Source organism: Saimiri boliviensis, chromosome 17 (assembly GCF_048565385.1).
Source record: "Saimiri boliviensis isolate mSaiBol1 chromosome 17, mSaiBol1.pri, whole genome shotgun sequence".
In the NCBI taxonomy this organism is placed as follows: Eukaryota; Metazoa; Chordata; class Mammalia; order Primates; family Cebidae; genus Saimiri; species Saimiri boliviensis.
This window is the reverse complement of record NC_133465.1, coordinates 68,627,187-68,650,429: the sequence shown is the minus strand read 5'-3', so window position 1 is coordinate 68,650,429 and position 23,243 is coordinate 68,627,187. Positions and strand designations below refer to the sequence as shown.

At 58.7% G+C, this 23,243-nt stretch overlaps 1 protein-coding gene and 1 long non-coding RNA gene across 6 annotated transcripts in view; one reads left to right on the top strand and one right to left on the bottom strand.

The window, feature by feature from the left end:
- RBFOX3 (RNA binding fox-1 homolog 3) overlaps nt 1-23,243 on the top strand; it is a 93,085-nt gene that overhangs the window by 39,442 nt on the left and 30,400 nt on the right. The gene's annotated exons all lie outside the window — the stretch shown is intronic.
- On the bottom strand, nt 10,101-15,380 carry LOC141581911 (uncharacterized). Its single transcript, XR_012514730.1, has 3 exons — nt 13,200-15,380; nt 12,711-12,993; nt 10,101-12,610 (listed from the first exon to the last, which is right to left on the bottom strand). It is a non-coding gene; the product is annotated as an uncharacterized LOC141581911 (long non-coding RNA).

The window sequence follows — 23,243 nt, the reverse complement described above, 5'->3', positions numbered from 1 at the left end:
CAGGGTTATGGGGGCCAGTACTCCCAGGAGCCTGGTTCTCCCTCTGTCCTTGACCATGGCTCTTGGTAGAAAAGTCTTTTGGGAAGTAGAAGACGTTGGGCCCTGCGTACCTGCCCCCGTGCCCAGAAGCCCAGACCCATCTTTCAACAACTTCGTAAGAGCCCAGACTGGGCTAAGAAGCAGCAGTGCCCCTGACGCCTCCCAGCCGGCCAGCCAGTCTGCAGGGAGAAGACAGGCTCTCCTCCAGCCAGCCCCTCCCCACCTGCACACACCCACGAGTAGCCTCCCGACACTGCCCCACGGGCGGAGTTGAGTTACAGCCCCAGTACGGGCACATCTTCGGGCTGGGTCAGTCCTGCTGGGGTCAGAAGTCTGGGGAGGGGTCGTCAAGGAGAAGGGGTGGCTTAGGATGGAAATTCCATTAGTGCTCAGCCATGGGCAACAGCTCCTGTTCAAAGAATACATTCAATTAAAAATTGATTTTTCAGTTTAATCTCAATCATAATGAACCACTTTCAGACCCCTCCTGCCTCCTGGACAGAGCTACTCCCACCCCTGGAGGCTCCGCAGCCACCTCCCCATCCCCGGAGACAGGTGATACAGTCGGGGGCCAGAGGCCAGGAGGGAATAATTACAAATGAGGCGCACAGGGAGTTTTGTGAAATGAAAGTGTCACGGTGGCAAATCGTCTTTTTATTTACTGCAAGGTTGTGTTTTCGGTGTGGCTCCAGTTAAAAGCTGCGATATTTAATTTCCCTCCATCCAGACAGTATTTCAGAGCATCGTAAAAGGATGGCAGCACCAACCTTTTCCCTCTGTCTTCCCACAAACCAGGGGCAGTGGGCAGGGATCCCATCCCGGGCCCCGCCGCGCCTCCTCCTGTTTCTCAGGGTTTCTTTGCTTCCGGGCTGCGTGTGTCCCTTTCTTCCTGTGAGCTCAGGTGTGGGAGGCCTGGCTGCCTAACGCTCACTTCCAGCATCGCTGTCAGTTTCGCTTGCGATTTTGGGTCACGGGGCCGTCCGCTCACCTGTGTTAACACCTTTAGTCCTCATACGGCCTGGCTGGGGGGCTCTGTTATGCCTCCTTTACAGATGAGGAAACAGGACCCCAGGAAGGTGAGGGACTTACCAAGAGACCCCCTCCAACTCCTGAGGACTCAAGCTCCAGCCTGCCCCACTGGGCGCATTGCCAAGGAACTGTGGCTCTCTGTAAGTGTTAGGACATCAGGACACTCGGCCCCACCCCAGCAACCTGACCGTCTCCTGCTCATGTGCCGTGTAACCTCAGCCCCGACACTCACCCTCTCTGAGCCTCTGTAAGAAGAGAAATCCAGCCCTGGCTTCTTGTGATAGAATTGCGATTTGAGCCAGGCGCAGTGGCTCACGCCTGTAATCCCAGCACTCTGGGAGGCCAAGGAGGGTGGATCACGAGGTTAGGCCTTCAAGACCAGCCTGACCAACATGGTGAAACCCCGTCTCTACTAAAAATTACAAAAATTCGCCGGGTGTGGTGGCGCGTGCCTGTAATCCCAGCTACTTGGGAGGATGAGGCGGGAGACTTGCTTGAGCCCAGGAGTCAGAGGTTGCAATGAGCCAAGATCGTGCCACTGCACTCCAGCCTGAGCAAGAGTGAGACCCTGTCTCAAAAAAGAAAAAAAAAAAAAAACAACTGCGATTTCAGAATCAGATGCCCAGGAGGGACCCTCGTGGACCCCTAGGCAGGGCCTCTGCCTTCTGCCTGTGTGAACCTGTAGGCTTCCCTGCTCTCCGGGTAAGGCCCAGCAGCGAGGAGGGCCCCCAGCAGGCCCCCAGCCGTGTTCTGCTCCTAAGCATTCCTGTCCCGACTCCAGCTCCTGAGCCCAGTCACTCTAATGCTAGGTGCAGCCTTTCTCACTTCCTGCAGAAAGACCAGAGCCTTTTGGCCCTTCCCAGTTCTGTCCCCGGCCACAATGCTCATCACCCCAGGGGCTCTCAGGCCTCCGTTCTGCCTGTAGACATCTGTGCGCCAGGGTGTGCCCTGTTTACCAGGCAGCTGCTGTCCTTCGCTCTCCAAGGAGAGGGCGTTATCCTCGGGGAGTGCTCAGGAAATCCCAGGACTGTCCCTGGGAAGCCACCTGGGCTCCAGCAGGGGCCTTCAGCATTGGCAGGAGAGGACCCTCTGGGAGCATAGCCAGGCGTCCTTTCAAGGGACCACCCCCGGCGCTCAGCATGGCATCTGGCTCCGTTCCCCAAATATCTCACTTCTAATAGGTCTTTAGCAAAAAAAAAAAAAAAATTCCGGGTCGAGAAGTGTGTGAGGCGGTGTGATCAGCACAGTTAAACCTGTCTCTCTACTGCGGAACTTCTCTGGGCCTTTTCTAGGGATGGCATGGTGGCATTTCCCCCAGGAAGTTTGGCCATGGAGCCCTTTCCTAGAACATTGTAGGAGACCAAAGCTCTGTGGTACACGCCTGTGTTGGTCTATCGTGATGTGCCTCTGAGCTGTGGGACTGTAGCTCGTCTGAGCCTCAGTTTCCCCATCTGCAAAAGCAGGTACTGTCACCACCTGGGCCGTCATGAGCTTTACGGCTAATGTGGGTGCAGGTGCCAGCCTGCAGCAGGTGCCTGGCACATGCTGACTGTGGCCCATGCACGGCATCTGGAGACAGGGGTGTGGTTGGCGCCCAGGAAGCGGTGGCGCCTCGGCTGGGAGGCTGGGTGTGGCATTGTGCAGGGTTCACTCTCGAGGGCCAGGGCTGGAGGTACAGAAACAGCTCAGGGCGAAGAGACGGAAACGGCCCTGCGCTTGGAGACGAGCTGGGCTTTTTTACCTGAGCTGCGTGACTTGCCCATAGCCAGGTAGGCTCTCGCAGCCTCGGTTTCCTCATCTGTACGATGGAGACCACAGCAGGTGCCCCTCAGGTGTGCTGAGGACTCTGCAGAGGGCTGGGCAGGAAGAGTCTGGTCAGTGATAGGCGAGGCGACTCTCCCTATGGGAGAGCCACCCACGGGGAGGCCAGAGCTGTCTTGGGGTAGTCACAGGGCGGGGTAGCCTGGCAGGGCTGCGGGACAAGGAGGGCTGGGCTGGGGAGGGAGACAGAGCTGGGCACCAGGCTGGCCCTGCCCCTTACCCACAGGGGAAGCCTGAGACTTACTGGCTTCTCTTGACATCCATTTCTCCATTGGTAACCTGGGGATGGTGACACCCACGTCATCTGGCTGGGATGAAGTCAGCTAGATGTCCCCTCGGGCACACACGGTGGGACTGCCTCTCCAGCGTCATCAGTGCAGAGACGCTTGTCCTTCCCCAGGCACAGCCACTCCTGGCTGACCCCTAGTAGCAGAAGGACCCCTGTCTGCCTTTGGGGAGGATCTGCTTTTTACTCGGTTGTTGGAGGCCAGATCCTGTTCGGAAGGAATCATCCCGTTGGCCCCCCACCGCACTGCAGCCATGTGCCCACTGGCAGGAGTGTCTGGCAGGCAGTGCCTCCTCCTCCTTGGCTCTGGAGCTGTGACCCTGACTGCCCAGTTCCGGCCAGCCTCGTGGGGAAGGAGTCCACATCCCAGTCAGCAGGAGAAGATGAATGCTTTTAATTCCAAGAGCTCTTGAAGGGCCGATGAGAAGGTGTAAATTGTCCTTCCAGGCCCCTGAGCCCGGAGCTGGCACCCAGTCACAGCAGGGGGGCAACCAGAAGGGACGGTGAGGAAGGTCCTCTGAATGACAGGTGGACCCGGGGACATAGTCACCTGGTGTGCAGGCATCCATAGCAAGCTCTTCCTCCACCGGGATGGGCACAGCCCCGCCTGACGCCTGTGTGTCTGTGGTCTCCCTGTGTGTGGAGGCCATGTGTTTATGGGGAGGGTGCCTTACGTGAGTGTGAACTGGAATGCGTGTGGACATGGGTGTGAGCCCAGGTGTGAGCGTGCCGGGGTGGGACTGTGCCTGTGTGTGGATGAGAGGGGGTGCATCACCTGGACACAGGTGTGGTGTGTGTCACGGTTGTGTGTGTGCCTAGAAGTGAGCGTGCACAGTGCGTGCAGATGACCTGGACAGGGATGTGACAGTGTGAATGTGCATGCGCTTGAGAGTGAGTGTTCGTGGTGTGAGTGTGCATTGTGTATGTGTGGAGCGTGTGCATGCGGGGGGGGTGTCTGTGATATGCACACGAGCATGTTCAAGGGTGAGTGTGCAGTGTGAGCGCGTGTACAGAGTGTATGCACATGAGGAATACAGGTATGTGAAGGTACACGTGGTCTGTACGTGGGTGTGCCTGGTGCACGTGTGCAGGCGGGTACGTGCTGCTGCTGCAGGTGGGTGTGTGCCTCGAAGGCTCGGTTCCATGCACCCCTCTAGGTGTCTGGAGAGGCTCCGGGCTGCAGGTCAGACCTGTCCGTGTGAGTGGGTATGTGTGTGCCTGGCATGTAACAGAGACAGTGCGTGGAGTTGGGGGCCGCCTGAGATGTGCCTCCGCCCGTGCAGCACACATGTGCACATGGCTTCTGGAGAAGAAAATGTTTAAAAATGGAGTTGTCAGCCCCGAGTTGACAGGCGCAATCAGCAAAGTGCAGCGTCGGCAGGAATGGGCCGCAGCTCCCTCAATTACCCGGGAGGAAATGGCCCCGCTTTGTGCTGAGGAGGCAGAGTGTGGCTGGAATAAAGCAAGTGGAGCAGACCCAAAAACTTCATTAATTAAAGAAACTCATTAATGAGGGACATTTAATCAGCCGAAGATTAGATCCACACTCGCCTCTTCCATGAGCCAGGCGCCTAACGGGAAAAGAAGCCGTCCGCCTCCTCCCCCTACACCCTCCCCACGTGCCTGGGCCAGGCCAGGCGCCAGCAGCTTGGCTGGGAGGAAAGGAGGCGCTCAGGCCGCGGGGGACAGGGACTTCTGCCAGGGGGCAGGCAGTGGAGGGCAAACCCAAGTTGGGCAGGTGGCCCGGGGGTTCGGAAACGTGTGTAGGTGTGCGGGGGCGCTGCTGCGTGCACAGTCACTGCAGGCGTGTGTGTGTGTGGAGGGGTCGGGTAAGGCGCGTCCGGCTCAGTGATTCTCAACAGGGGGTGACTGTGCCCCACCCTCTGCCTGGGGACATTTGATCATTTCACAGTGGTCTGGGGGCTTGGGGATGCTCCTTCATCCAAGGGGTGCTTGTTTGAGAATGTGCACTGGGAATGTGTGTGTGTCCACATGTGCACAGGGACTGCGTGTCTTGGGAGGGTGTGTGAACAGGGCTGCATGTGTGTGCATTGTGTGTGCGTGCACTTGCACACGCATAAAGAGGGACTGGGGGCACATGTCCACAAGGCCTGCGTGTGTGCACACGGGCCACGCGTATGTGTGAGTGCATGCATGTGAGCATGTGTGTGTCTCTGTCGGGAGGCATCCAGGAGCTACCCTGCGGGGGTTCAGCACCCAAACATGGGGCGCCTCTGGTGAAGGGAAGGCCTCGAGCAGGGTGAGGGTCTAGACCTCTGGGAGGCCTGGGGGACCCCAGGTTGTGGGGGTCAGAGGCGTGTGGCTGAGTGTGCAGAATCCCGGGACCATGCAAGGCCGTTCCCGAGCCCCTGGGACGGGGCCTGTTTCTCAGAGCGAGTGTGAACTGTCCACTCTGGCCTCAGGCTGTGAGAGGCGTGGCCCCTGCCCGGTGGCAGCTGTCTCCTGGGAAGTGGCTGTGACAGGCCAGGAGGAGCTTGCTGCTGATTTACGGGGGCAGAGCAGGCTCCGATGAGAGCTGCCCTGGCACCGCCGCCTGCCCTGGGACAAGCATTTGAGGACTCAGACGTCAGGTCAGGGGCCCTGGCTGAGAGCTCGGTTCTGGGTGAGGGTCGGCAGCTTCGTGGTGCTTCCCAGCGTCTTGCCCATCTCATGCTCCTCAGGCAGCGCTAGGCCAGGCCGAGCTGGCCCACAGAGCTTAGGCAAGAGGCCAGGGCCCCCATGCCTGGAAAGGTGAGTGGCCAGCAGCACGGGGGGGCCCGTCTCACTGCGGGTTGCCCCACTCTGACCGAGAGGTCTGGCAGCCTGCGGGCAGCGGGAGGGGCTTCTTCCCAGCGTGGGGTCCCCTCCCGCCTGAGCCGGGCACGTCCTTCTCCGCACACTCCTGCCATGGCCTGCACCAGCATGGGGAGGAAGTGCATCCCCAGCCCGGGCTCCACCACCTGACCTAGGGGTGCAATCGGCCGATCCCCTGGCACTCCCTCTGGCAAGGAGGGGTCACAGGGAAAGGGGCCTTGCCCAGCTGTGGGCTGGGCAGTGGGTGACGGCAGTATGGGGGGCATGCGTACTGCAGGGACTGTCAGGGCTGAGCCAGGGAGAACATGATGGACACGGCAGATTCTCCAGGGCGAATGTCTCCCGTCTGAGGTCAGTACGTGTGGAGAAGGGAAACAGAAGCAGGCAGCCCACGGGGAGCCAGGATCTTGGTCTACACCTTCCAGATCTGCAGGAGGGAGACCCAGACCTCTGCCCAGCTAGAAACAACAGAGCAGGAGGAAATGGGTTCGGACTGCAGCCTGGGGGATTCGGGTTTGATGCCAAGAACTATGACCCCACCGAGCAGAGCGGCTGAGGAGCTGCGGGCGCCACACGTGCTCGGCTCTCAGCAGCTCACAGAGCAGCCCTGGCTGGCGTCTCAGGGAGGGACTCTGTGACCTCGGGTGTCCCACAGCCTGAAGCATCTGTCTCTGAGTCCTTGGCTGCTGCCTTACCCACAGCAGGGAGGGCAGGGAGCCCTGGGATGCCAGGCTGCTTGCTGATTTTAGAGACACGGGTGAGGGCAGTTTCTGGTCCTTTGGGGAAAGGTTGGCAAGGAGTGGTCCACAGAGATCCCGTATGGGGATGGGATGGGTCGTGCCACAGGGAATCCCTCCCCCTATGTCCCCACTGCACTGGGAGCACCTGGAAGGAAGGTCGGGCCAGTCATGGGCAGCCCTAGGCCTTTGCTCAGAAGCCCCGGGTGGAAGCCCTGCTCCTGCTCTTGGGAATGCGGGCCTCCTGTGAAGGGCTCAGGCCTCCCAGGGAGCTTCCCTGTGTCCAGCCCAGAGCAACCCCCTCCAACGGTGACCTTAGGGGTGTGGCCCCGGCAGGTGCATCCTGCTGGAGGAGAGGCCGATGGCTGGGCAGCGAGGTTTTCCTTGTGAGAGGACGGTACTTACAGTGGCCTGGCTCCTTCCCCAGGGGTCCCACCGCCACCCATCCCACCTCCCCAGGACCCCACTGCCTTCCCTTGCCTGTCCCATTTCACAAGTTAAACAGCTCCAGGGCGGCCTGCGGCCCCGACTGTTTCCCTGGCTGTGGCCGGGCAGTGGACTAGGCAGGTGCTCGGAGGTACCGACAGGTAAAGCAGAAAGCACCTCCTGCCCCCGGGCCTAGCTTCTAGACCAGCTGGTGTCCCTCACCTCGTGACCTTGTGTCCTCATCTGGATGTGCTGTGTCCCCAGCCTCACCATCTATGGGATTAGATGGGGTCACACTCAGTATGATTCTCGGAGGACGGCATTCAGAGTCCCCTGCCTCACCAAGTCTCTGCCGCCTCCTCAAGCCCTCCTGTGACTGAGGGTGCCCAGCTGGCCTTTCCCATGGACTCAGAAGCCTGCCCCCCGTGGTCTTTCTCCAGACCCCTCTTTGAGGCCCCCAGCTATTTCAGCACCATTGGTGGGAATGCCAGTGCCCACTGATGGCTGCTGTCCCTGATGCTCCGCGCAGTGTCCTTTTGGGCCCAGGCCTAGGGGAGCTGCCCCCTCCCCCGTGTCCCTGCATGGAGGCTCCTTCCACTCCCCTGGTGTCGCTCACGGCCGACCACAGCCAGGGCCCTAGGGTGGCTCCAACGTACGTGGTCAAGGGTGCCAACCAGCTTCAGGACCCCTCCCCTGGGACACCTGTGGTTTGTGATTCCCAGGCAACAGGTCAGGGTGTGGCCCAGGAATCTGCATTTGTAGCAGATGACAGGGTCCTCAGGCTGGACTTTGAGGGGCAGAGTCTCCAAGGTCACTATGTGCCACAGACCTCACTGTGTCCCAGCCACAAGGCCGCAGAGCTGTGTGCACCTGCCATGCGCAGCCACACGTGACCGACCAGGCGTCAGCACCCAAGGGCTCTGTCCCCACAGTCTCCCTCCCAGAGACACTGCCCGGACCCCCAGCTCCTGAATGCCCCCATTACAGAAGGGATCGTCAGGGGACTGATTCCAAGTGATGAATAAATCCAGTTTTTAAACCAGTTTCCACCGGGTGGGTGTTTGGCTGTGGGATGCATTATGTAATCTTCGTTGCCAGGAAATTTACCTTCCTAATTACATTTTGCAAATGTTCATTTGAAGCCGCCTTCTTGGAACTCACAGTAACTAGGAGGTGGCTGCTGGAAGCCCCAGGGCACTGTGGGAGGGACAGGGGGATGTCCCAGACCTGAGGCTGCTGGGCGCAGAACACAAGAGTGGATCCTGCCTGCCCACCGTCTCCACCCCTGCCTGCCCACCTCATGTCCTGGGCACTGTGTGTAATATCCTGTCCCATTTGCTAAATGAAGACCATGGGCCATTAATAATGCTAATATTCCATAATGTATATGCAGAAAACAGAAACAGTGATGTCTCTTTGCCTGGCGGAGCCAGCTGCCCTGGGACCCTGGGGGATAGAGGCCCAGGGGCTGCTCCGATACTCACATCCAGGACGGGCGGGTTCTCTGCGACACTTCTCCTCGGGTGTGCCACGTGACAGCTGACCTGTTGCGTCGTCCTCTCAGGGCGCTGGGAGGGAGCTTTGGCCTGGATAATGATCTTGCCATCCCACTGAGGAGGAACCTGGGATCTGCGGGTCCACCCTCAGGTGTGGGCCGGATGCTGTGTGCACCACAGATGCTCGTGTGCTCAACCTGCTTCTCCATTCACAGCAGCCTCTCAGCAGAACTTCAGTAAGGAAGGAGGAGGAACAGTACAGTGGAGATCAAAGCTGGGTAGGGGTAGCTTGGAAGGCTTCCCAGAGGAGGTGTTTGGGTCACAGCAGAGAAGCGCTGCGCAGAGCCCGTCAGTGACACCACACGGGTGGTAGTTTTTCCACCGTGGTATCCCAGAGATGGCTAGGAGGTGCTCCCCCCTGAGAGTGGGAAGGTGCAGGGCGAGACGGGAGCTGCAGTGAAGCTCTGCTGAGAGATGCTAGTGACCGTGGACAGACAAGGCTGGGCCCAGGCCTCCTCAGGGGCCCGCTCCTCTAGCTTCTCCCACTGGCCCCTGCCTTGGTAACCTACAGGGATCTCTGAACCTTTGCTCCATACCGTTCTCCTGTGGGCAGGGCCAGGAGGTTGCCATGAGCTCCCCCTCCTCCCTGGAGGCAGAGGGTCTCCCTGGGTGGGAAGGAGGCCTTTGGTAGCCCCTGCGCGGAGGAGGTCTGAGCAGCCTCAAGCCCCCACACCCCGAGAGCTGAGACCTGTTGGTGTTTAGTCCGGTTGGCCATCAAGGTGAACCTGCCTCCCAGCACCGCACTCTGCACCTCCCAGCACCCCACTCTGTGCCTCCCTGCACCACGCTCTGCGCCTCCCAGCACCCCGCTCTGCGCCTCCCTGCACCACGCTCTGCGCCTCCCTGCACCACGCTCTGCGCCTCCCAGCACCCCACTCTGCGCCTCCCTGCACCCCGCTCTGCACCTGCCCACCAAGCCCCATCATCCAGATGCCCGGCTCCTTACCGATTTCCCCAGGCAAGACGCAGAGTAGGGCGGAGGTGAAGCTGCTGGGAGAAGAGGGTTTATGGAGCCGCGTTATTTATGATTTGTATGCAGTGAGCTTGGAGAGAATTGCCGCTTAATCGTGTGAAAATCTGTCCCCTCGCCTGGGGCTTTTCAGCTGAGATCTGTGCTGACCTGAGCAGAGAGGGACTGAGTCTGGGCTGGGGCTGGGGCTGGGGTTGGTCTGGGGCTGGTCTGGGGCCAGGTGGCCAAGCAGGATTCGGGGCCAGCTCTCAGCCATCAGTGCGGGGAGGCCCCTGGCATCATTGGGCCAGAGGTTTCTACCAAGTCTTTGCCTTGAACCCCTCAGTGTCTGACCCCTTCTCCCAATAATGGTCTTAAATGCGCAAGATAAAACACACAGGATTATGAAGGAAACCGATTGTATTGAGATACAGTTACCAAGATAGAAAATACGCATACATGGAACCATAATCCATGGCTTCCTAACATGCAAGAGACCAGGCCCAGGTTTGGAGTTGGAGTGAGCGGGAAGGTGGCAGATAGTGGAGTAGCAGTGGTACAACGCGAAGGCCTGAGGCTCCTGCGGGTGGCGATGGGATGATGGGTCCTGGGTCGGCCGGCCTCACACCCTGGGGTTTGCAGTCACATCTGTGCATGGAGGTGCCACCAACATTCAGCTGCAAGATGAGGAAGATAGACATGGAGCCTGTTCTCCTGTCTGAAAGCACAGATGACCTAGTGCTGTTCCCGACATGCACAGAGCACAGCACACGGAGGCCACATGGAACATGCATGGAGCACACGGAGATTGCGCAGAGCATATGTGGAGCACACGCTCAGGGAGCACACACAGCACACAATGCACAGAACACATGGAGCACACACAGTAAGCATGCAGCACATAGAACACATGAGCACGGCACAGACACCAGACATGGGTCACACAGAACACATGGAGCACACACATGAACACACACAGGCCACACAGGGCACACAGACTGCACAGAACACACACAGCACACACAGTGAGCATGTGGCACGCAGAAAACAGCACACGTGGTACACACATGAGCACATGGGCGTACAGCACACGTGCACACACGGGGTACATACAGCACACATGGCACACAGCACATGAGCATACACGAGGCACACATGAGCACACATGGGACACGCAGCACACATACAGCACACAGGGCACTCGCAGCACACATGACCACACACAGGGTACACGCAGCACACATCATACGCAGGGCGCATACAACACACATGACCACACAGGACGCACACAGCACACATGACCACACACAGCACACAGCACACACAAGCACAGGGCACACATGTGCACACACGGGGTACATACAGCACACATGGCACACAGCACACACGAGCATACATGAGGCACACATGAGCACACATGGGGCACACAGCACACATGACCACACACAGGGCACACGCAGCACACGTGACCACACACACAGGGCACGCAGAGCACGCTGCCTCTCAGATGCGGAGCTGATTCCAGCACACCATTTCCTGGCACCACAGCAGCTCGGGGTCCTCACTGATGAGTTTGGGCTCTGAGGCTTGGGCCAGGTCCTGCCTCTAGGCAGGGAGGCCAGAGCTAGAGCATGGATGGCAGTGCCTACCCCGCACCAAGCCCAGGCCAAGGGACAGGGCACTCTGCTCACTCCAGGGGCTGTGTTAGGAGACTGGTCGGTGTCAGGGGCTCTGTGAGACCCAGGCACGTCCCCCGGGGCCTGGAGAGCCAGCTGCACACCGAGGCCTGTAGTTTGCAGGGAGGTCTGGCCCGTGGCCCACCCAGCACCTCCCTGCTGGACCGCCTGCCCTCACACCACTGTGGGAGAGCCCTGAGGCCCTGGGGGAAGATGCGAAGCTGTGGACCTAACAAAGGAGAGAAAGAGGGTAGGGAGATCCACGCTCCTGGCACAGGGCGGTGGCAGGGACCGCAGCGGCCCAGCCTGTGCCCGCCCTCCACTGCCGACAGCAGGTGGCAGAGCGTGCGACTTGGTGGCGGGCTATTGGCTTGCTCAGTGACTCTGGGCCTCAGAGCCCTGCTCACCTGCAGTGCGGCTCTACCTGGGTGATCCCTGAAGCCCCTTCGGTCTGAGGGGTGGGGGCAGGCTCTTGATCTGCCCTGGGCCTTCTGGAAAGTCCTCATGGAGAACTAGGCAGGGAAGGGGGCCTGAGAGCCGGTGGCTGCGGAACACGGAGACCTAATGGTCCCTGAATGAAGTAATATGCAGTGTGGCGGGCTGTCCGACAGCCATAATTAATAAAAGATATGAGACCTGCTGTTGGGACAGAAGGGGTTGGATGGGGCGGGAGCGAGTCACTCGGGTGCATGCCTGCCCCAGGCCTGGGCACCTCCTGAGCTTTTCCCCAGCAAGCAGCGCTGCCAGCCTCCTCCCACCTCGAGGAGCAGCCCCCCCCCTCCTCTGCAGAGCTCCCATTTGCTCGCCAGCTCCCATCCCTGGGCTTCCCCAGACCTCTTCTGGGGCAAGGAGGGTGAATTGGAGCCCGGCTGGGGCAGGTCCTGCCCTTCCTCCCCTCCCAGAGGTGGGCTGCAGTCTCGTGTAAGCTCTGGACTGCAACTGTCTCTTCCCAGCTGCACCTTCAGAGACTTCAGGCTGGTAGCTTAGAATCCGCGATGGTGGGAGTATTAACACCAGGGAAATTGACAAACGCCACAAGGAGGCTTTTCCCCGCAGAGCCGGTTGTTGATGTTACCAGCACACCACTACCTCTCCCCATGGGAGCGGGGGAGGTCCTGAGTCAGCCCCGGCAGAGGCTGTGGTGTCCTCTGCACCTTGAAGGACAGCATCAAGCACACAAGTAGGCGCGTACCAGGGACTCAGGAAACGCTGGCTGGTTGCTAGTTTAGAATGAATTCAGGAAGCCGAGACAGCTGGTTCAGTAGGAGCCTGAGGGGCTTGGGGAAGGAGAGAGCATCACCTTGCTGCCCACCCCTCCTCCCTGCCCTGGGTGGAGGGCACACCGTCTTTTTGCTCCCAGTTGGAAGCAGTGCATACCTGCTATGTAGCAGCAGGTGGTTTAAGGGTCAGCCACGCCTGGGTTCAAATCCCAGGTCTGCTACATCCTGGCTGTGTGTGCTTGGGCAAGTAGCTTCCCCTCGGAGTTTCTTTCCTTGCATCAAGAATGCCGGTTGCGTGCATTGAAGATTAAATGAAATAATGTACTTTCAGCACTTCACCCAGGGCTGGGCACTCATAAGCCTTCAACCACCATCTGCCACTGCTGTCATCATCAGCATCATCAGTCTTACTCAGCATTTCCCGAGCACCCGCTGTGTGCCTGAAACGTGTCAGCGTCTGAGGACTCAGTGATGGAGGCACAGGCACTTGCGCTCGGGGTCTCGTGGTCTGAGACCCTCATAAGGAGGCATGAGATTGCCCTGGAGCGGGAGGTCTCCTGAGCTGCCTGTCCTGGCACGGCAGGCTTGGGGGCAGGGAGGAGTCCCCCCAGGAGCAGGGGCAGCCCCCGGCTCCCAGGCCTCTCACCTTCTTGCTGGCTACGACCTGGCTTTTGGGGGTGTTCCAGGCTGGTCAGGGCCTCTGCTCCCGTCTGACAGGGATACACACTCTCGCAGTCCAGCCGGGACCACAGACCTTGGCATCAGGAGCCCCAGAGCTGTGGAAGTGGCCTGTTTCTGGGCGAAGGAAGCAGCTGAGTCTGGAGGCAGGAACCTGGTGCAGGAGAGAGTGCTGTGGCTGCCCGGGCCCTCCAGTCCCCTCTCCCACCTGCGACCTCCCTCCCGGGAAAGCCCTGGCTGATCCTGGGTCCAAAAGCACCTGGAGGAAACCTGCTTCTGCAATCTCAGCGGGTCCTAGAAAACTCTCTTGATGGTTTTTTTTTCTTTTTTTTCTTTTTTTTCTTTTTTTTTTTTTTTTTTTTTTTTGAGATGGAGTCTCACTCTTGTCACCCAGGCTGGAGTGCAGCGTCACGATCTTGGCTCACCGCAACCTCCACCTCGCAGGTTCAAGCGAGTCTCCTGCCTCAGCCTCCTGAGTAGCTGGGATTACAGGCACCCGCCACCACGCCTGGCTAATTTTTGGATTTTTAGTAGACACAGGGTTTCACCATATTGACCAGGCTGCTCTTGAACTCCTGACCTCAGGTGATCCCCTTGCCTCAGCCTCCCAAAGTGCTGAGATTACAGGCGTTAGCCCCCGCGCCTGGCCGTGATGGTTTATTTCTGCATCTGTGCTCCTGGGAAGCAGAGTCCCCCCTCTCATCCACACATGGGGGAGCCTCTTTAGGAGTCACTGAAGCAAATGCTCAGTGCCAGGAGGACATGCCAAGCCTTCGAGGGTACCTCCCGCCCAGCCCCTAGTAGCAGTTGACCACTCAGGAAGCTGGAGGTTTCACCCACGCCAGGCATCGTAGAGAGGCAGGTGGGTGACCCCTGAGTATCGAATCCCCCTATCTCCAGTTTAGCTAATGCTGGGTAGGGCTTCCAACAAGAGCCTGCTCCCGGAAGGTAGGACTCTACTCGCTGGTGTGCCACAGACATCTAGAACCTGGCGCCGAGCAGTCACATGGTGTACATTTTGGGGGCAGCTTCATGCATGCCACTGTTCTTTCCCAGTGGTGTGGATGTGAAGAATACCAGCACTTCCTGCCTGCACCAGCAGCGTGTGGGGCAAGTCGGCCTCTCTGATGCCCATTTTCTCCTTGACAAAGTGGACAGAATGTTCTCTGAGACGCTTTTCAGCTCCAATCTCCTGGGATCCGGGATCACGGGTGTCCTAGGAGCCGGGCCAGCCAAACTCTCGGAGATACCCAGCTGTTCCCGGAGCCGGGCCCAACCCCAGCAGGCAGGAAGAGGAACCGGCCTCCGGCCTCTTCCTGGAGGGGGACACAGGGCGCCGGTCGGGGGCATCTGGGCCTTCCCTTGACATCACGTTTCCCAGCTTCAGCTTCATCCGTTTTAGATCTTTTATTTTCCCTGAAACTTCACTGACTTACAATGCGCACATTAAAACAAGAAAAGAAAATAGGAACATTACCTCCAAGAGAGAAACAAATGCACTGTCCCGAAATGCCCGGCCTCCTGTTCCTCCTGTCCTTCCCACCTCCTCTGCTCTCTCCCCGCTGTGGACACCTGCTTCTCCCCTGGGACTCCCGCTCGTCACTCCTGTTCACGCGCTCTCTCTGGGTTGTGATCTGGCCGGTGGAAACCACCCCCTCTGCTCTTAAACCGGCTACCGGGGCAGGCACGCTGGAGAGCCTCCGTTTCTGCACACGGGTCTCAAGAAGCGAAGCTGCTCCCAGCCCCTGAGGAAGGAAAGGTGAACCCGTGTGGGCGCATGGCACCTGCACGCTGGTGACACCGGGTGACAGTTTGGAAGGCTGGCCCAGATTCGGATCCGAACAGAGCCATCTGCCTGTGATTCTTGACCTGTAAGTTGGGAGCGAATGCAGCGTTGGCGGCGTGCTGAGGAGCAGCCAGGACGGGCAAAGCTGGTAGCAGTTGGCCACTCAGGAAACGCGGTTTCACCCAAGCCAGGTGTCATAGAGAGGCGGATTCTGTGCGTCCTCGGAGGGCCAGCCTCCGCAGAGGAGTCTGTGGGACGCGTGCAAAGCCTGGCTCGGGGTGGAAGTTTCCGGAGGGCAGATTGCAGCTCAGTGAGTGGCCGAGCTGTTCTCAGCTGGGCTGACGGAGCCTCACCGTCGGTAAAGCGCCCATCAGGAGGCTTGTCTGAGCAGCAGCCGGGGGTGCAGGTCAGGGAGGGAATGGAGGAGACTTTGGTAGGCTGGGCTGGGTGTCTCCTGCAGGAACTACCTGTTCTGAGATTCTGGAACTGAAGGAGTGTTCAGGTTGCTCAATTGAAGCCAGAGACAAGGATGTAGAATTCCTGGCATGAGAGACAGGGCCTCGTAGGCACACCCTCAGGTGTATAGAGGGGAGGAGGGCAGGACCACCCCTGCTTCCAGGCAAGGGAAGTCAGAGTAACGAGGTCACCTGGTCCAGCCGTCATCAGCGACCCTCGGGACTGGAACCCACACCCCCTGCCTACCGGAGGTCAGCCCCCGGGTCCCTAGCCTCCCCTTCTAACACCAGATTCCTCCAGGATCTCAGGAGGGCTGTGGGCCAGGCAGGGGGTGGCTGGCTGTGGGCCAGGCACATCGGGTGCCTGCCTGTGAATTGCCACCTGCCACAGGAAGGCACCACATGTGCCAGACTCAGGCCCCTGCCCCAGACTCCAGAAGTGGACATCCATCTGTCCTGTTCTGGTCTCCGTTACAGGGACATGTGCAGCTGACACCCCCAAGCCCCTCCTCCCACCGGCCTGTCACACATGTGTATACCAACCACATTCAAACTGTGAGTGTGGCAGGATGTGTCCAGGAAGACGTAGGTGTCCCAGGCCTTGGGGAGGTGGGGGAGGGGCTTTCCTGCTCACGGACCACATAGCGCCGGCCTCAGTGTCCCCTCTGAAACTCGACTTGTGGTGTCCACCTCTTCAGGTCAGCAGAATTAAATATGCAGGGGGGTGGTGGCTGTGAGGGTGAGGGCAGCACAGATCTGCAGGGGAGTGGACTCACCTGAGGCAGGCAGGTGACCTGTGTAACACACCTCACAGCTCGTCGGATGGGGGCCGGCGTTCCCCCTCCCTCCCTTTCCCATTTCTGGCTGGAACCGGCTTTGCCCAGAGGTGCTGGAGACATGGCCCTGTGCCCAGCCTCACTGCCAGCCTCACTCCCACTGCAGCCTGCCCTGCCAGCCCAGGGCCACGCAGCACCCCTCCCGCAGGAGGGAGGCGTCTAAGGGAAATTAGCTTCATTGTCCTGGAGGGCCCGAGAGGAGAGGGAGCCAGGAAGGGCCGTGCAGAGGGAAGGCGGCCAGGCCGTGCGGGGCGGGGCTCCGTCCGCAGCCAGACCATCAGCCGGCCTGTCCCCTCGCCGCCTGCTCCCTGAGCAGCCTGCCGGCCCATCATCCCACACGTCAGCTGGGGGACCTTACCAGGCAGGACTGGAGAGCATGTTGGCCAAGGGACAGGCCAGGCAGAGAATGCACTGGGCCAGCGGTGTGGGAAGAGACCTCTGAGAGTCCTGACCTTAGGTCTGGAAGACGGAGGGTCCTCTTGCCAGCCCTGCCTCTGGGCCGATGAGTCATTGTCCCCAGCCTGCAAACTGAGGTGCTGAGGCCCAGGAGGTGGTGAGGGCAGTGCACAGGGTCCTGGGACCAAGGGCATGTCCATCCAGAGCACAGCCCAGGCAGAGCCATGCAGCTCGGACAGTCCACTGTAGCCCCAACCTGCCCCAGACCTCGCCTGCCTGTCCTGGGCTATGGAGAGCCTCACCCCACACCATCATGTCATCAGGATCCAACAGGCAGCAGGTGGCTCGCTCATTCCCGGATAATTGGAGACGAGTTTCTTTTCAAGGAGGTGTCTAGAGGGTAGGGTTGGAGGGACCACCAGGGACACCACAGGACCCCAGAACTGGTGACATGCCGGGCCCAGAGGAACGCGCGGAGGAAGCGGTGACTAGAGCCAGGGAGTGGGGTGTGTGTGGACTGGGCCCCACCAAAACAGGTCAGTCCACTGTGGTCCAGGACAGAGCCAGCCCGAGACAGCAGGGAGCCAGGGAGCTAAGGACACCAGGCCCACACTCGTCCCCCATCCCGCACTGTCGCCAGGAAGCCGCAGGGGAAGGGGGTCCAGGCCAGGCTGGGCAGCCTCCTGGAGCAGAGCCAGTAAGGTATGCAGAGCGTGTCCCAGAGCCCTGGCCCCGCCACCATCCCCGCCACACCTTCCTCTGCCTGCACACCCGAGCCCGTCCTCCCCCTCTGTCACGGCCCCTGGTTGGCCTGTCCAGGCACACGGACATCAGCCTTTCTGGAGCTCACCACCTTCCGGCTCTCACTGCTGCTGGCAGGGAATGGTCAGTTCCCTGTGGTGCCGGAAACCCTCTAGTGTATAGCCCTGTCTGGTTCGCCTTTAAATACAGGCCCAGAGGAGGGGCTCCTTAACTGTCGCGTGAATTGCATTTAATTTAAAAATGTTGAGTGCAGTCTTTGCAGACAGCCTTGTCCGGTATCATTCACCTGCCACCACATCGGGCCTCCAGGGCGGCCACGGTGGTCACCTTGCTGTGCGATTGAAGGGAGTTGGGCAGGGGTGTGCTGGCAGGTGTCCGACAACCCTGTCTCCTGTGACAGATCCACACGCAGCCCCGATGTGCAGCCTTTGCTGATTCCTGTGATGTAATTGCCCCCACAGGGCTGATTTCAGGCTCCCGATGTGGTCACTAGGCCTGCAGTTGTAAAGAGCGTGTCCCGTGGCACTCACACACTGGGGTGAGCCAGCCACGGCCTCCGCTGTGGCTGTGTTGAAGCAGGCCTGTGCAGTAGTGTGCGTGGGAGGGGACAGTCTGCGTGAACCTCGGCTCTGTGACCCTGGGCAGGTACCTGGGCCCCTCTGTAAAAAGGGCGATCGTGATACCGACCGCGTGGAGGAATTATGAGTAAAGTTGTGAGACCGTGGCCAACACAGAGCGGGCCTGCAGCCCAGCACGGTTCCCTGTGAGTCCCCACCTGCCTAAATAGCCCCCGAGGGGACTGGCCAAACTTGACCGCCTGCCGCCTGCCTGCCAGGTGCCATCAGAGTGGCTGCCCAAGCCTGTATTTCCTCATCTGCAGAGCAAGGCCGGCACCTGAACCTCCCTTACAGGCTTGTGGGGATTGGATGAGATGGCCCACGGGGTGCCCTGCAGCTTGATCAGCGAGCATGCCCACACGGGCTTCTTTCTTCATTCGCACGTGGATCCATGCGTTCGGGACATTGTTAGCGTGTCCCTTCTGTGTGTCACATACGGCTCTGGATGCTGGAGATTCAGCAGCAGGGGGACAGAGTCCTTGGTCTCCTGACTAGTTCTGGGGGCAGAGGCTGACGGTGATCATAGACGCCTAGAGGCGCTCAGAGGGGGACGGGCAGCGCTGGGCCGGGGCAGGGAAGTGCCAGCAGGGTGGAGAGACACCAGTTTTCATTTCCCTGATTTTTAATTTTTGTGGGTACATAGTAGGTGTGTATACTTAACGGTGTATGTGAGATGTTTTGATACAGGCTTGCAGTGTGTAATAAGCATATCGTGGAAGATGGCGCGTCCACCTCCTTGAGCATTTATCCTTCGTGTTACAACCCAGTTATACTCTTCCAGTGATTTTTAAATGTGCAATTAGTTATTGTTGACGGTAGTCTCCCTGTTACATGGCAGTAGGTGATAGCTCCCACTGTCGAATAGTAGATCTTATTTCATTAACCGTCCCCACCTTCGCCCAACCCGCCCCCTCCCCTTCCCACCCTCTGGTCACCGTCCGTCTACTCTCTGTGTCCGTGAGTTTAACTGTTTCAATTTTTAGATCCCACAAATAAGTGAGAACATGGGACGTTTGTCTTTCTTTGCCTGGCTTATTTCACTTAATGATCCCCAGTTCCATCCATGTTACTGCAAATGACAGGCCCTCGTGTTTTTTATAGCTGAATAGTGCTCCGTTCCATGTGTGCACCCATTTTCTTGATCCATTCACCTGCTGATGAACACTGAGGCTGCTTCCAGATCGTAGCCGCCGTAAACAGTGCTGCAGCAAACAGCGATGCAAGTGCCTCTTCCGCAGGCCAGTTCCCTTTGCTTTGGGTGTATACTCAGGTGTGGGATTGCTGGAGCCTGTGGTAGCTGTATTTTAAGTTTTTTGAGAAACCTCCAAACTGTTCTCCATAGTGTTGTTCTGATTTATATTCCCACCAACAGTGGGAATGACGGTTCCCTCTTCTTCACATCCTCGCCAGCACTTGTGGCTGCCTGTCTTTTGGATTTAAGCCATTTTAACGGGTGAGATGATATCCCATTGTAGTTTTGATTTACATTTCTCTGATGATCAACAATGGTGAGCACATTTTTTATACCTGTGTGCCAGGTTGCTTAGGTGGCAGCTACACGTTCAAGGAACAGTGGGGACATTTGTGGCTGGAGTAGACGAGGGAGACGAGAGAAGCAGGAGCGGGGGCCATGCAGGGTCCTGGGTGGGGGGACATCTCAGGACTTTGGGTTCCACTCTGCAGAGGATAGACTCTAAGAGCCAGGGAGGAAGTAGAGGACCAGACAGGAGGTGATGGCGGCCCGACCAGGGTAGGAGCAGTGGGCGGTTCAAGGCATGTGGGGACAGAGCCAGTGGGGTTTGCTCCTGGACTGTTGGTGGGGTGTGGACCAAAAGAACAAAGTCAAGGGTGACCCCCAGGTTAGGACTGTGCTGGACCAGGGACAGGTGTTTCCTGAGATGGGCATGACCGCAGAGATGGGCTTGTTGGGGACAACAGGGAGGAGGTGAGACGTCCCTTTGGGGGGTCGACAGGGAGGAGGTCAGAGGTCCTTTTGGGGGGTCGACAGGGAGGAGGTCAGAGGTCCCTTTAGGGGGTCGACGGGGAGGAAGTCAGAGGTTCCTTTGTGGGGGCGACGGGGAGGAAGTCAGAGGTCCCTTTGGGGGGGCGACGGGGAGGAGGTCAGAGGTCCCTTTGGGGGGGCGATGGGGAGGAGGTCAGAGGTCCCTTTGGGGGGGCGACGGGGAGGAGGTCAGAGGTCCCTTTGGGGGGGCGATGGGGAGGAGGTCAGAGGTCCCTTTGCGAGGGCGACGGGGAGGAGGTCAGAGGTCCCTTTGAGGGGGCGACAGAAGATCAGAGGTCCCTTTGCGGGGGGCGACAGGGAGGAGGTCAGAGGTCCCTTCGGGGGCACATCATGCCCCTAAAGTGTATCAGATCTCCAAGTGAGGACTGCAAGTGGCAGCTGGAATTTTGGGAGAAGTCCAGGATGGAGATTGGGGTCGTTAGTATACAGTTGGTTTTTGTTTAATTTTGAGACTAAATCAAAACCTTGAGAAAGTCAGTGTAGCCAGGGAAGAAGGGGGTCCAAGCACGGAGCTTTGGGGCCCGTCAGTATCCAGATGTTGGAGTGACGCACACGAATCAGCAAGGCAAGTGAAGCTTCCAGTCAGTAGAACCCACCGAGGGTGGGGCAGCGGAGCTGAGAAGGAAGTGTCTATACAGGAGCCTCCAGCTGTGTCCAGCGCTGCTGAGGGCCCAGGCCAGATGAGGACTGGACACTGGCCATTGCATTTTCAGCATGGTGGATGTCAAAACCTTGATAGAGGCGGTTTCAGGGAATGGTGCCTAGGAACACTGGCTTGGAGTGGGATCAAGAGAGAATGGGCGTCAGGGAATTGGGTCCACAGGTATAGGTCACTCATTTGGGAAGCTTTGCTCTAAGGGAAGTGGAGAATTGGGTTCGCAGGATGAAGGGGCCATGGCGTCAAGGAGGGTTTTCTTTCACTATCGTGGGAGAGACTGCAGCCTGCCAGGGCACCGGCAGGAGGGGAGCATTGATGGCTGCGGGTGCAAGGCGCGAATTCCCAGAGATGTGAGCACACAGTGGTGAGGAGCGTGGGTCTCTCGTGTCCAGTGACGTGGCTGGTCGTGTCTGGGAGCATGGATGCCCATCCCCGGGGACAGAAGGGAAGGCATGGCGTAACGGTGTGGGTTACGAGGCAGGGAGGTGAGCAGGTGGGAGCGGATATTATCTCCTGGTTCCTGGAAAGCAGGAAGCAAGGTCTCACCAAGAGTGAGGATGAAGGAGAACATTTGGAAGGTTGAGGAGGAGGGGTGAAATCAGCACTGGAGGTGTGAGAGCTGAATGGCAGTGCCAGGCGCATGGCAGAATCATTCGGGGTGATTTTGTGTTTATCTCCATCAGTGTGGGCAGTGGAGCGGAACAGGAAGAGCTGGGTCTTAGCAATTTTGCCAGGCGCAAGTGATGATGGAGGAGGGGGTAACTTTGCAGAGGAAGGGGGTAACAACTTATCCATGGTCTTCGAGCTCATCCATTTATTTATCCATCCACCCATCTGTCCATGTGTCCATCCATCCATCCACCCACCCATCTGTCCGCCACCCATCAACCCACCCATCTATCCATCCAACCACCCACCCGTTCATCCATGCATCCACACACCCACCAATCTTTCATCCCCTCTTCTTCCCATCTCTTCATCCATCTTTCCATCACCCTGCCATCCCTCTATCCATCCACTCCTTTACCCACCCTCCCATCCATCCATCCATCCACTCATCCATCCACCCTCCCATCTATCTGCCCTCTCATTCATTCAGCCATCCACACGTTTATCCAGCCTTCCATCCATCCATTCACTTATCTAGCTACCCACCTTCTGATTCATCCACTCATCTACCCACCCTGCAGTCCATCTAGCCACCCATCTATCCAACCATCCATTTATCCTTCCATCCACCCACCTGCTCATCCATGCACTTGGCCCCTCCATCCGTCCATCCGTGCACCCACCCATCCATGTACACTGAGACTCTTCTGAGTACAACAGGGTGCTGTGCTGAGTGCAGGGATATGGGGACAAAGGGTAAGGAAAGTGACTCCCATTCCCTGAGAATTCACAGTCCCCTGGGGAACCAGACCCTTCCACAGCTGGTCCAAAATGAGGTCATCGGAGATAAGCCCCGTAGCCCAGCAGAAACTACTCCACTCTCAGCACCCAAGCCCAGGCCGTCATTGACTCTGACCCTAGCAGACCTGGGAAGGAGAAGAGCAGTGGGGCAGACCCTGGCTGCACGGTCTTCTGTGCGCTGGGCATTCACGAGCCCTCTCAGGATGGACCTGATACACTTTGCTCTTCCGTCAGAGTCTGGTCCGGGGCTCTCCACCAGGGCTGCGTGTCAGAGTCTCCTGGGAGACGTTGGTTTAAGTGGCCTCCGTTGTTCAGGGGTGCGGCCCAGGTGTGGACACTACTCTAGGTGACTGGGATGAGCAGCCAGCTCTGAGAGCCGCTAGCAGGACCGAAGCCACCCCAGTGCAGGTGTGGAAGACACTCAGGGCAGGGATGTTGCTGGTTGCCCTGAGACCCCCAGAGTCAGGCCGGCTGGCTTTCATTCTGCATTTTCTCTGCCCAGGCTCGGTGGTGACCACAGGTTTCAGGTGGAGGAACCTGTGCAGACAGGACAGGCAGTCACCAGGACCACCTGGTGGCTAAGGGGGCATTGGAACCCATCCTCGTGCCTTCCAGGGTCTGGACCCCTACGCTCGGCTGTGAAACCTCCCCTCCCTTGCCAGCCCCCCAGGCAGGGTTACAGTTCCGTGTGGAGGTGCAGACGGTGGGTTTGCAGTCCCGGCTGCCGGCGCTGCTCTCCGGGGCCGCCCTCTGCTAGCCTGGCAAATCACTTTGTCTCTGCACCTCAGTTTTATTAGCTGGGAAATGGGGACACGTGCACTCCATGAGTGAACGTCTGTAAAATCAGGAAACACCATGGGCTCAAATACGCTGTTTTTATTCTAGTGTCACAAAGTCCCTAAAATGTCCCCACCTCCTAGGGTCCACCACAGATGCCCATGGATCTGGCACACACTGCCGGAGCCCCTGCCTTTATGTTGGCAAGTTCCCCTAACACTTGTTAGCTCAGGGCTCTGGGCTCCAGCCCTGCGGAACCTCGAGTGGGAGTGGCTGGCAGCTGTCATTCAGC